Consider the following 11,283-nt stretch of genomic DNA (forward strand, 5'->3'; position numbering starts at 1 on the left):
CAATTTAGGAGGACTTTGGATCAAGCCGTATCCTGTTAACAAACATTTGAAGCCTTCTTAGAGTCCAGTTTGGATAATAAAGCCTTGACTTTTTAGTCTGCCATATGGGAGCTGCTGTTGATAATCCTTGCCTTATTTTTGGTTGTGTGAAGCATCTTGCAATGACTGTTGCTAACTAGCCAATGTCTTGCTGTATTATTTGTACCTCCTGATTTTCCAACAGTAAAACCTTAACCAAGCACATAGTGTTATTGTTTAGGGAAAGAGTATCCTGGAGACAAGACCATTTTTGCTGTGGAGATGGTCTTTTGTACTCTAGTTTATATTTCAAATATCTACAATTAGAAAAAATAAGCTGTGAATGGACAGTTTTACAATTACTTGTATGTCCTTGAAGACCACAGCTTGGAACAAAATACTTTTTAGATGAGTTGCTGGTATATAAAATTATGGGACCTATCACCTATTCAAATTGTGAATATCAATATTTTCATAAGTAGACAATATCTTGTGTTTGACAAACTTGTTTGTATTACAATAAATTATGGTGCATAACTTACTACTGTGTTTGGAGCTATTGCTTAATTTATAGATTCTAATCTTTTTTATTTATAGGTGTTTATGATATACTACAAATCAGACTAGTCCTTGGCAACCATTACTTATAAAAAGTCTGAAATGCAAGATTATTACTGGCTCAGTTCTTAATTTTGAAACATTTAAAAGTGAATTCTTCATTTTGAAGTCTCAGCTGTTTTAAGTTAATTTTCATTGTTAAAGTCCACTAATCCCTCTTCCAAATACTGGAAGAAAGTTGGACCCGAGACAATTTACACCCATCCAAATCAAGTGTCGTGCCAGGAAAACTGGTTTGCTGCCCCTGGTCACTGCGAGTGAGGAGATACCCAGACAGTCATGCCCAGGGGAGCAAAACATGTAACCCTAATTATCACCATCAATGATAGAACTAATAGCATAAGCTTCCCTGCAAATAGGCTTTACTTGGTCACAGGAACTGCAGCAAATAAGAGAAATGGCAATTTGATTTAAATTTGAGAACACAATGGAGCATTAAAAAGAAAATCCTCCCAATCCACTCCCCTGTAGATGCACAGGTCCACATTTTATTGGCTGGTCCCTTCCATCTTTGCAAGTCCTTCCATTTTGCAAAGAAGGGGACCAGAATTCTGACAATACTTGGCTAGAGAGAAGCATCCAGAGCCCCTGGCCCCATCAGCTGGTCCAAACATTTTAGATTTCATGTTACTGTAGGGTATTTTATCTGCTTCCCTTATGAAATACTGCACTTACAAATCTATATACTGTTAAATATCTGAACATGATAAATTATACCTGTCATCATAAATAGAAAGTGAAAAAACCCTATTATGAGAAAATACAAAATACACAAGTGAATTCAGAACCTCAGGGTTCTGCATGTGGAAGAAGCCCAATGTTTCTTCAAATGAAAAATACTAAGGCTCTGCAGAATCCATACCCCAGTCAAATGCACAGTTTTGTGGGATCAAGCTCCTAGGTTTTCTGAAAAGTAATAGGACATTAAAAATTATTAAAGGTAAGAGGAGTATGGAATAGAGAAGGAACTCCTGATTAGAAAAGTCCAGTGTCTTGAAGATCAAGAAATACAAGGTTAAACATGCAAGAGGAAAGGGTGATCCAGGTAGTGTCAGAACCACTCCTCAGATTTCCCTCCTGTGAAAGGCTTGGGAACAGATTTTAAAGGACAGCATCAGAGAGAAATGAAAGGGAAAGGAGCACTGCTGAAAGGGGCAGCGTCAGATTTGATGGAGTTTATTAGGATTGTTCCTTATGGAGGCAACCTGGGATCTGCCTGTCTCTGTACTTTCATTAACAGCTGCAGCATGAGAAGTACTGATGAAATGTACAGATTATTTAAAAAGGCATTGTACTGCTGGAGGAGCACTGAAGGAAAGGTATTTCATGTAAGAACCAGATGAACTTGAAGAATCAAGTGATAAAAAAGGGATTAATTCAACAGTAATAAACACAAGGCTCTCCACTTGTCTGCCTGTAACTATATATTTGCTATAAAACCTCAGTAGCCAGAAACAACCAAGAACCCAGTTGTGCCAGCTTGGCCTGAATGATAATGAGTCACCAACAGAAAGCAGCTGAGAAAAATCCCAGAATGTAATCAGACATTTCTCAAGATACAGCATAGTATTAATTGCATTTTGCAAGACCTCATGTGCCATATGCATATAGATATCTATTTATCTCAAGGGATAAGCAGCAGTAGTTAGAGAAGAACTTGATAAAGAACCAGAGCTGGAACATGAATAAGCAGTTACAAACTTTTCTTGGGTAAATGTACCCTCCAGATACCAAAGCAGGGAGGCTCAGCAAAAGCCTATCCAGCAGCTCCAGTCTCCCCAGTGGCTTTCAACTGAGCTCAGGGGGTTGACAACCAGGACGATGAGATGAAGGAGGGAGCAGGATGGACTGGGACCATGCATCCCCACAACCCTAACCTGCACTGGACCCCTCACCAGCATCCTGGCAGGTCGTCAGCTCGGCTTAAAGGACAGCACAGGTGTAGCCCAAGCTCATTCACCTCACAGGTGCTGCTTGGAAGAAGATGGGCATCAACAGAGACCTGGGAGTCACTAGCTGATCAAAGTGCCTCCTGCATGCAGCCACAATTAGCTTGGTCGCACTTGGCAAGGACAGGGGACCACTGCTAATGCCTTTTCTGTTGAACTTGCACTGACTTCTGCCTCAGCTGTTCAAGTTCTTTAAAAACCTCTTTAAACCCACCAAGCAAAGTAGAATAAAAAGCAGCCTCACACAGTCTTGAAACATTAAATAATAATCCTTCTATTGGCAGACTTGGGCTGGATTTGTGAGATCTGTCTTTCTGACAGCATGCAATTAATCCCTGGGAGTTACGAGACACAACAAGGAGGTAGAAAGGCTCCAGCCTTTTGTAATAAATAGGCATCACAAATGAATTTACTATTAGCTTGCTACATCAAACCAAAGATAAAAAATATGTATTTACAATTACAAAACTGTGTCCAAAAAAAAAAAAGGTTAATTTTTCCTGCCTTACCAACAGGCTAGAAAGCCCTGCTCCACCTGCTTCTCACTCATTGACTTCGTTTAGCAGACTAAGCAGGCAAGACAAACCACAGGCAAAAATATGATATTGAATATTATAGTTAGATTATTTTGCTGCAACACAGCAGTACCACAGGCCTTCAAGCTGAGCATGGCACCTCATGTTGGAGTGCTACACAGCAGCACAATAAAACAGCCCCTGGCCTGAGGGCTCTGCAGGGACACAGCATCCAGGCAGAGCCTGCTGCTCCAGGAGGTCCATCAGGTGCAGGTTAGACTTAGAAACGGGTCACGGGAAAGACAATAAAATAACATGAAGAGACAGGGAGACACACCAGGACAGATCCTGCTGCTAGAGCTCAACTCCTAATTGGGCAGTGACCCACAGGCACAGCCCTGGGGAGAAATGGCCACCTTTGCACCTTCAAACAGAAAGCAGCAAAGGGACTAGGGTGTCACAGGGTGGATCAGCTGCTGCACGTTTCAAACATCAGCGACTTCCACCCTTGCAGGGCCACAGCACAGCAAGGCAGCCCAACCATGGGAAAAGCACCCAGTCTCCTTGCCATCCCTGCAGATCTGCCTCACAGGCAGAGTTTCTCCTCACCAGATGGAGATACCTGTCAGGCAGACAGCTCCTCACCAGACTCACCAGCTGCTCATCCCCACCAGCAGCACAGAGAAATTCATCTGGGCTACTAGAAATGCCCAAAGCACAGCAGAGGAGTGCTGTGTGCCACAGCCCTGTGACTCAGGAGTCACTGCCTCAATTGCACAAATGAGGGCAAACAAGCCCTGCCTGCACCAGCCAAGCTGCCCACTTGGAAAAGTGGGCGGAATTTAACTGAGCCAAAACTTCTTCCTGCTGGACTTTACAATCTAGTTTGCAGCCCAGCCTCTAATCAACCAGGCTTTTCAGCAACAGTATTAGACACATTCAACCTCGTGATTCAATATCACCATAAACCTGGGCAGTTGGTTTCCAGCAGTACCTTCCCATCCATGGCACATTCATCTTTCTAAATGTCAGTGACGCAGCTGGACTGAGCTCTCACAGGTTTGTGTCCTGCAGGTGCAGACCTGCATCAGGGCCACTATATTTTGCAAAAATATAAAGTAAAATAAAACCCCAAATCTGAGCTGTTTTGTTCATGAGGAAATTTATCAGAGCCTCTGGCTGACTACCACGCATCTCAGGTTTGGGAGTACGTGGGACCCCACAGGACAGGGATGCAGCCAAACCAAATTGTGCATTGTAGCAAACATTGCTTAAGACAGCCTTTAGCAGAGATTCAGTTCCCTGATTTTCTTCTATACATTTTTAAGGGACCTCTCCTCCCCAAACTGTTTAATGAAGAAAAATAGCATGCAATGTGGAGTTTTGCCTCTTTTTCCTTTCTTTTTATCTACTTAGGAGTTCCACAAAAAGTTACCTAATTGAATTGGAGGCAGTTTCAAGGAAGAGATAATTATACCCAATAACACAGGCGCTCAGCAGAGGGATGCCCCCTGGGGGGCTCAATTTAAACTGAAACAATGCAACCCTCAGTCATGTTATGAGTCCTAAACAGGTCCTACCAAAGTGGGGTTGAGCTATGTTAGATGATCAATACTCTCCATGTGTTTAGATCAAGAAGTACACAATGGTGATGTTGAACTTTAAGTGCAAAACCAGCTCCTGGCCTCTCTGAGCTCCAAACCCTGCTCTGGTCCCTTGTCTGCTCTCAGATTCTGCTGCTCCTTGCCCACCCCTCACCCACACAGCCTCCAGCACCCTCCTCCCTCCACCCTGTACCCCCACTCACAGCCAGCCAAGGCTGCTCTGTCAGCGCAGAGCTGCCAGGTTGTACCCACCATGTCCCCAAATCTGGCCACTGCCTGGTGGGGACACTACATGAGCTTATTACATATATATATATATATGTATGTATGTATTACATGTTTTCATGTCTTGGGGAAGTCTGGGAGGTGCTGCTATGAGCAGCCCCCTTGTCTCTAAACTGGAAAGCACAAAGCAATACATAGGGCCCTGGTGTGTAGAAACCAAGACCAGAAGATGCCAGTCTTTATTTTAAATTGTAGATGGCAGATGAATCACACTGTCTACATCTTTCTGATCAGTCTCTTTTTAAAAACCCAGCACCTATTGTTATTTTTTACAAGTGTTATTAGAGGTTATATGGGGGAAAAAATAGCTGAAAGCTGGTTTATAGGTTACAACTGACTCACATTAGAAGAGTACAGACTAAGTAGAGAGTAAAAGGGTTGTGATTAACAGAGCAGGGTTGAGTTGGAGGTCAAGAGAGGTTCTCCTCCTCCTCTATTCTGCCTTGGTGAGGCCAGATCTGGAATACTGTGTCCAGTTCTGGGCCCCTCAGTTCAAGAAGGACAGGGAATTGCTTGAAAGAGTCCAGGGCAGAGCCACAAAAATGACTGAGTGGAACATCTCCCTTATGAGGAAAGGCTGAGGGAGATGGGTCTCTTTAGCTTGGAGAAGAGGAGACTGAGAGGTGACGTCATCAATGTTTACAAATATGTTAAGGGCAAATGTCAGGAGGACAGAGCCAGGCTTTTTTCAGTGATGTCTAGTGATAGGACAAGGGGCAATGGGTGCAAACTGGAACATAAGAGGTTCTACGTAAACATCAGAAAAAGCTTCTTTACTGAGAGAGTGACAGAGCACTGCAACAGGCTGCCCAGAGACGCTGTAGAGTCTCCTTCACTGGAGACATTCAAAACCCACCTGGACACGTTCCTGTGTGATGTGCTCTGGGTGATCCTGCTCTGGCAGGGGGGTTGGACTAGATGATCTTTTGAGGTCCCTTCCAACCCCTAAGATTCTGTAATTTTCATTTAAGCCAGTATGGCACTGGCATGACCTTTTCCAGCAGCACACGTGTTAACTCCAGCAATCAGCAGCACTAAAGCTCAGCAGCTGCATGCAGGGAGGCTCATGCCTGACAATTTACTGCTCACAGCTGATCCTGGTGTACACCAAGGAGTAGAGCAGCACTTTGTGAGCACTGAGAGGGTAGCAGCACTCACAGGGTGAATATAAGGATGCACATCTGCAGATGAACTGAAGAAGAGACCTGCTTAACATGCATAACCACCACACTCTATGTGAGCAACTGCACCAGTGATTCAGAGAGGAGAATGAATAGGGAAGGGATGAAATTTGCAGTTTAATTAAACTACTAGGAATTATCAAAATGGGGGAAATGGAGAAACAGCACAGGGGAATCCAGGGACAGAAGGCAGTGACCATTTTGCTGAGCTGTCACCCAGTAGAGGAGTACATGAGCATAAATAAAAGAAATGTAAATCTCAAAGCATCAGTGGGACTCTGGAGGGAAGAATCACAAAGGTGAGAACTAGGCCACAATAGCATAATTTAGTTTGAAAAAGACCCTTGATATCAAGTCCAACCATAGACTAGAGCAGCAGAAAGGCTAGTGTCCCTCCAGATCACCAACTTGGAAGGTTCCCACCATAGAAGAGAGTCACAATGCAGACTGTGCAGAAGGAGCTCTTCAGTGGCTGCCTCATCACCCACCTTGGCCAGAGGAGCTTGGACAGGCTTTTATCAGGGCAAGAGCAGGTAGGAGAAAAGCACCATGAAGGGAACATCATCAGTGGAAGGTCTGATCAGTACCATGTGTCCAGGGTTTGCCAAAAACCCCTCCAATATTGAGCAAGATTCCCTCCTCTCAGGTTTAGACAGGGTGGAAATGCTGCTGACTCTGCAAAGATATGCCTCTGACTCTGGGTGTGATAGTTCTCCACCCTACCAAAGACATTCATAAACCCAATTGTGAAGGAAAATTGCTTCTCCAGTGCCTCACATTCAAGTGCCTGTAGGAAATCAGTCATATATAATGGCTAGACTGAGGGGGCAGCTAGAGAATTTTAATGCTTCTTTCATGCAAAAATACATAAAAGCTTCATATAATGGATGGTCTTCCCTATCTACCCTTTATAGGTTGCTCACCTCAGGCTTATACACTTCAGGAATCTACGTCCCTGACCTAACACACCAGCCCTTCATGCAGCAGGCTGCAAAACCCCCTCTTTTCAGAATCAGCACATGCACCTACATAACCTACAAACTGGTGAGGGTCCAGACCTGTGTCAAGTCCCTGGGTGTTCTTTAGACAGGAGGCTCAAAAGCACAAGGGTGCAGAGCTGACCCAGGTGTTGCCACAAGACACAGTGAGGTGGTGACCATGGCCTTGATTTTGTAGCTGCCACCAAAAAAAGAGACCAATATAAGACCCTGCAGAAAGAAATTTTAGACAAATCATCCTTCACTGTACACATCCTTGTGAAAAGGCTCAATGTTTACACTAATTGTTATTTTAATGCCTATCAACATCTGGGCTTCTATACTTACAAGGGAGTCAGGGTTGTATTGAATTGTCATGAATAAAAGATCTTCATCCTTTTCCATGTTGAATATATTCAGGTAAATAATTTCTTTCCAAAAACGAAATAGAAAATTTGGCTTGAAAATAAAGCAGTTTTCCTGCTTCTATCCTAGTGTTTACAATGTCTGATACAAGGTTTTAAAGTTTTAAGTGTTCCAGGAGATGAAAGTATTAACGACTAAATGGATTCAACAAAACTCATTTCCACACACTCACAAGAGACTGTGCATTCAAAGTTTACATCACAGACATTATTAGTTTTCCAGAAGATTGCTAGAAAAAAAGTTAAGATTTTGCTATGCCTTCCTTTCTCTAACAGGCAGAGCTCAGCATGCAGCTAGTTTCCATCACGTCTGCTGCCACTGGACATCCTTCTCGGTTCACAAACCACACACCTACTCACAGCCAGACTGGGGTTGGAGCATGTTTCCTCCACATCCATTTCTCCAATGCATCAGTGCTTCCCAAAGAGGAACACAAACCCCTTTGCTATTAATCACTAAAGGCAGCAGGTATTAGGGAAAAATCCAGCTTTTGCATTCTTACAGAAGGCATTCTGACCTTGTCCTCAAGAGCCAAGTTGTACATCCAGCAATGCCACAGGCAGCTACCACCCTTACATGGAACCACACTAATCTTTCTGTTAAACTGATTCAACATGAACCTCCCAGGCCATGAGAATTTGGCAGTCTCAAGCACAGCTCTCACATGATAGGGAAAGCAGGTGGAGAAATGAATGTTGCTGTAGGTTCTCAAACCAACATACCATCCTCTTGCTGGCTATAAGTGCCACCACCCTGACCTTGCCACCTGGCAAAGCTGTTTCCCGCACCTGCAAAAGCCCCATTTCCTCAGTCAGCACTAGCACACTGCCACCAGCTACTCCATGCTCATTGATGAAGTTTATGACACACAGTTCAAACACAGGGGCTCAGGAATATGAGCTGCTCATGTTCGGCAAGTTCGCAGCTGATCAGAATATCTATCCATCAAAATAGTATTTCAGAAGCAGCCCATTTGGATCAGCCTTTTAAATCACATTGCCCTTGCAAAGACTTCTCAGTTTTACAATTCCTAAAACCAACCTTTCCTTCCTGTAAATAAAGAAGCAGGAGTTGAAGGCTGAGTTAGTTCAGAGTCAGACAAAGGACACACTGATCTCTGCAGGCACACTAATGATTTGTGAATACAGTTCATCGTGAACTGTGCCCACTGTTAAGGTCTTGCTGGCCAGGCTGCCCTCTCAGCAGGTATGGAGATTTGCTTCAAGACCTGGGGTTAGGATAGACATCTGCTTTCCAGGACTGCAGGGATACTCCCCAGGAGCACTGCCTTGATTTTATTTTTTTATAAATATTTTGCTCTGAGAATTGCACCGATGCAGAAACCTGCTGTAAGGATGAAGGCAAATAGATGATCCAACATCAAGCAGCCACTTGAAAGCCAATGCATGATTTCCAGAAGACCCCTGCCCTCCATCAGGAAACCACAACGCACACCCTGAATGCAGGGACAGCTGTGGTAAAGCCAGTGTTACCTGACAAAGCTGGACCAAGCTGAATGTGGTTCCATCAACATGAAAAGCTGCTGGTCCCTTAGGACAAGTTTCTGTAACAAGTACCCTCAACTCTATAGCTGCTCTGTAGAGGAAAAGTTGGCATAGTTTTTTTGTGGGTTTTTTTGTTTTTTTTTCCAGTGGTTTAAAGATTCAGGAACAAGAAATCTGCATATTTCCAGGGAACACATACCAACATCCAGGTCAGCAATTTAGGTCACACTGGCCTTGTTACGTTGCTGTCTTCTGCTTTGAAACAACCAGCCAACTCCAGAGCACAGGGCCTCAATACACCTCAAACTAGGTCATTAACAGAGAGACGAAGAACTTCATACTATGCTTTTTGCACCAAATGTATGTGAAAGATTAATATGAAATACTAAGAGGAGTTACAAATGGACAGAAAGCTGGTGACTGGGAAACGGAGCTGGGGTGTAAAACCCCAGACCAGGACTCAGTGTACTTTTCCAAGATGACTATTAACACCATAGTAAGAGTTTCTACCATACTGAAATCCCTGGGGGGAGGTAAGAGAGAGCAACCTTGCAAGTCCCAAACAAACAACATTCAAGAAAAAAAAAATTCTTGCCATCTTAAAGCATCATGTATACAGAAATTGCCGATATGCTTATAAGGAGAGCCAAGGAGACCAACTGCAGCATGAATAAGAGTAATTACAAAAAGCAGTGCCTAAGATTTCATGTCAAATAAGAACACTGAGCATGCTGCAATTCCCCCTCTGCTGCTGCACCCCCCAAGGTGACTATGGTGAAAATTACAGTAGACTAGTTTACCTTAGGGAACTATCATCAAAAACCAGGTGACTGAGTATTCAATTCCCACTTTTACTTTTGAGAAAAACCTTCTGTTTCTGGACACAACATGAGTTTGCTCAGGCCCAAATAACAATGTTTCACTTTAGTGTAATTACACCATGTGAACAACTCACATGGAGAAAAGCCACTTTCTGCAGGAGTTCTGCAAATGTCAGTAACTGGAGCAAATTCCCTGTAGCATTGCTACAAGTGAAGTGATGGAGAAATAGCAGCTTAATGGTCCAACGAGGAGTTAATTCTCCAGTGAGTTTCCAGCTCTGCCACTGACTTCTCAGTTAACCTTGAGCATGTCCCTTGAGCTCTTTTCCCTTTTAGGGCACTATAGTTTTCTTCACACAAAGTATTTCACTTCTGAGAGGCAAGTACCATAAACATGAAGAAGAGGCAGGAAATGATACTAAATTAAGTCTCCCAGTCATCAGTGGCTTTGCTTCCTGGCTTCTCAGAACATTTAAGGCATCCCAGCTGTTAGTTATCTCTAATATCTTTGGCTATGTTTTCTCAGATTTCCCCATAAATTATAACATTTTGATGACCTACCTACAGAGCAGTCTGCTTCCCAACACAGGAACTCATTAATGCACTTCTGATGAGACACAGATTTTAAGAAATTGGTTGTATGGGTGTTTCAACAAACTCACGTTGAAAATTCTTCTTCTGGACAAACAGTGTCTTATTTTTCATTACATTTCTTTGCCTGTTTGAAACCACACAAGGCTATTATTTGGAAATACTTTAACACCTGCTGAAATAAATCTGACAATTCTAAAATACATAATGGCCTAAAAACAAAGTGATGAACTTGCAGCTTAAGTGCTCAGGAGCTAAAGCAATTGGAGAAGCAGAAACTTTAGAGGGTCAAACCAGCTCAGAAACAGGGGACAGCACAGTGGTTCTCAGCAGCATCAGAGACCAAGGGCTCTGGGATTAGCACTGTGTGCCTCTTGTTATCTTGCTGACCTTTAAGGTGTCAGTTGGGATTTCTAAGCCTGGGATTTTCTATATTTTACATACATTTTTATCAAAAATGAATTTTCAGTCCTAAGAAGAGACTGTGCTGGTGTCCTGCAGCCCAGTGCAAGGTGGGAGATCCACAAGCAAGCACAAGACATCTCAGCCACCCAGCAAAGTGGCAACACTGATGGCAGCTCTCAGCATGGACCCAAACCCAGACCTGGCACCTCACCCAGCTATTGGGACACAGGCAGTCAAATCCTGTAATCACACACAACCAGACATTATGGTAACTCTGCTGTCCTGGGAATAGCCACAGCTAGGGCAGACATTCCCCCACATCTGCATTTGCTGGCTACCTGCTTGCACTATGTTGCACAGGCAGAAGCTTCCTGCTATGCTTTATGTA

The sequence above is a fragment of the Apus apus genome, chromosome 14 (assembly GCF_020740795.1).
Source record: "Apus apus isolate bApuApu2 chromosome 14, bApuApu2.pri.cur, whole genome shotgun sequence".
Classification (NCBI taxonomy): domain Eukaryota; kingdom Metazoa; phylum Chordata; class Aves; order Apodiformes; family Apodidae; genus Apus; species Apus apus.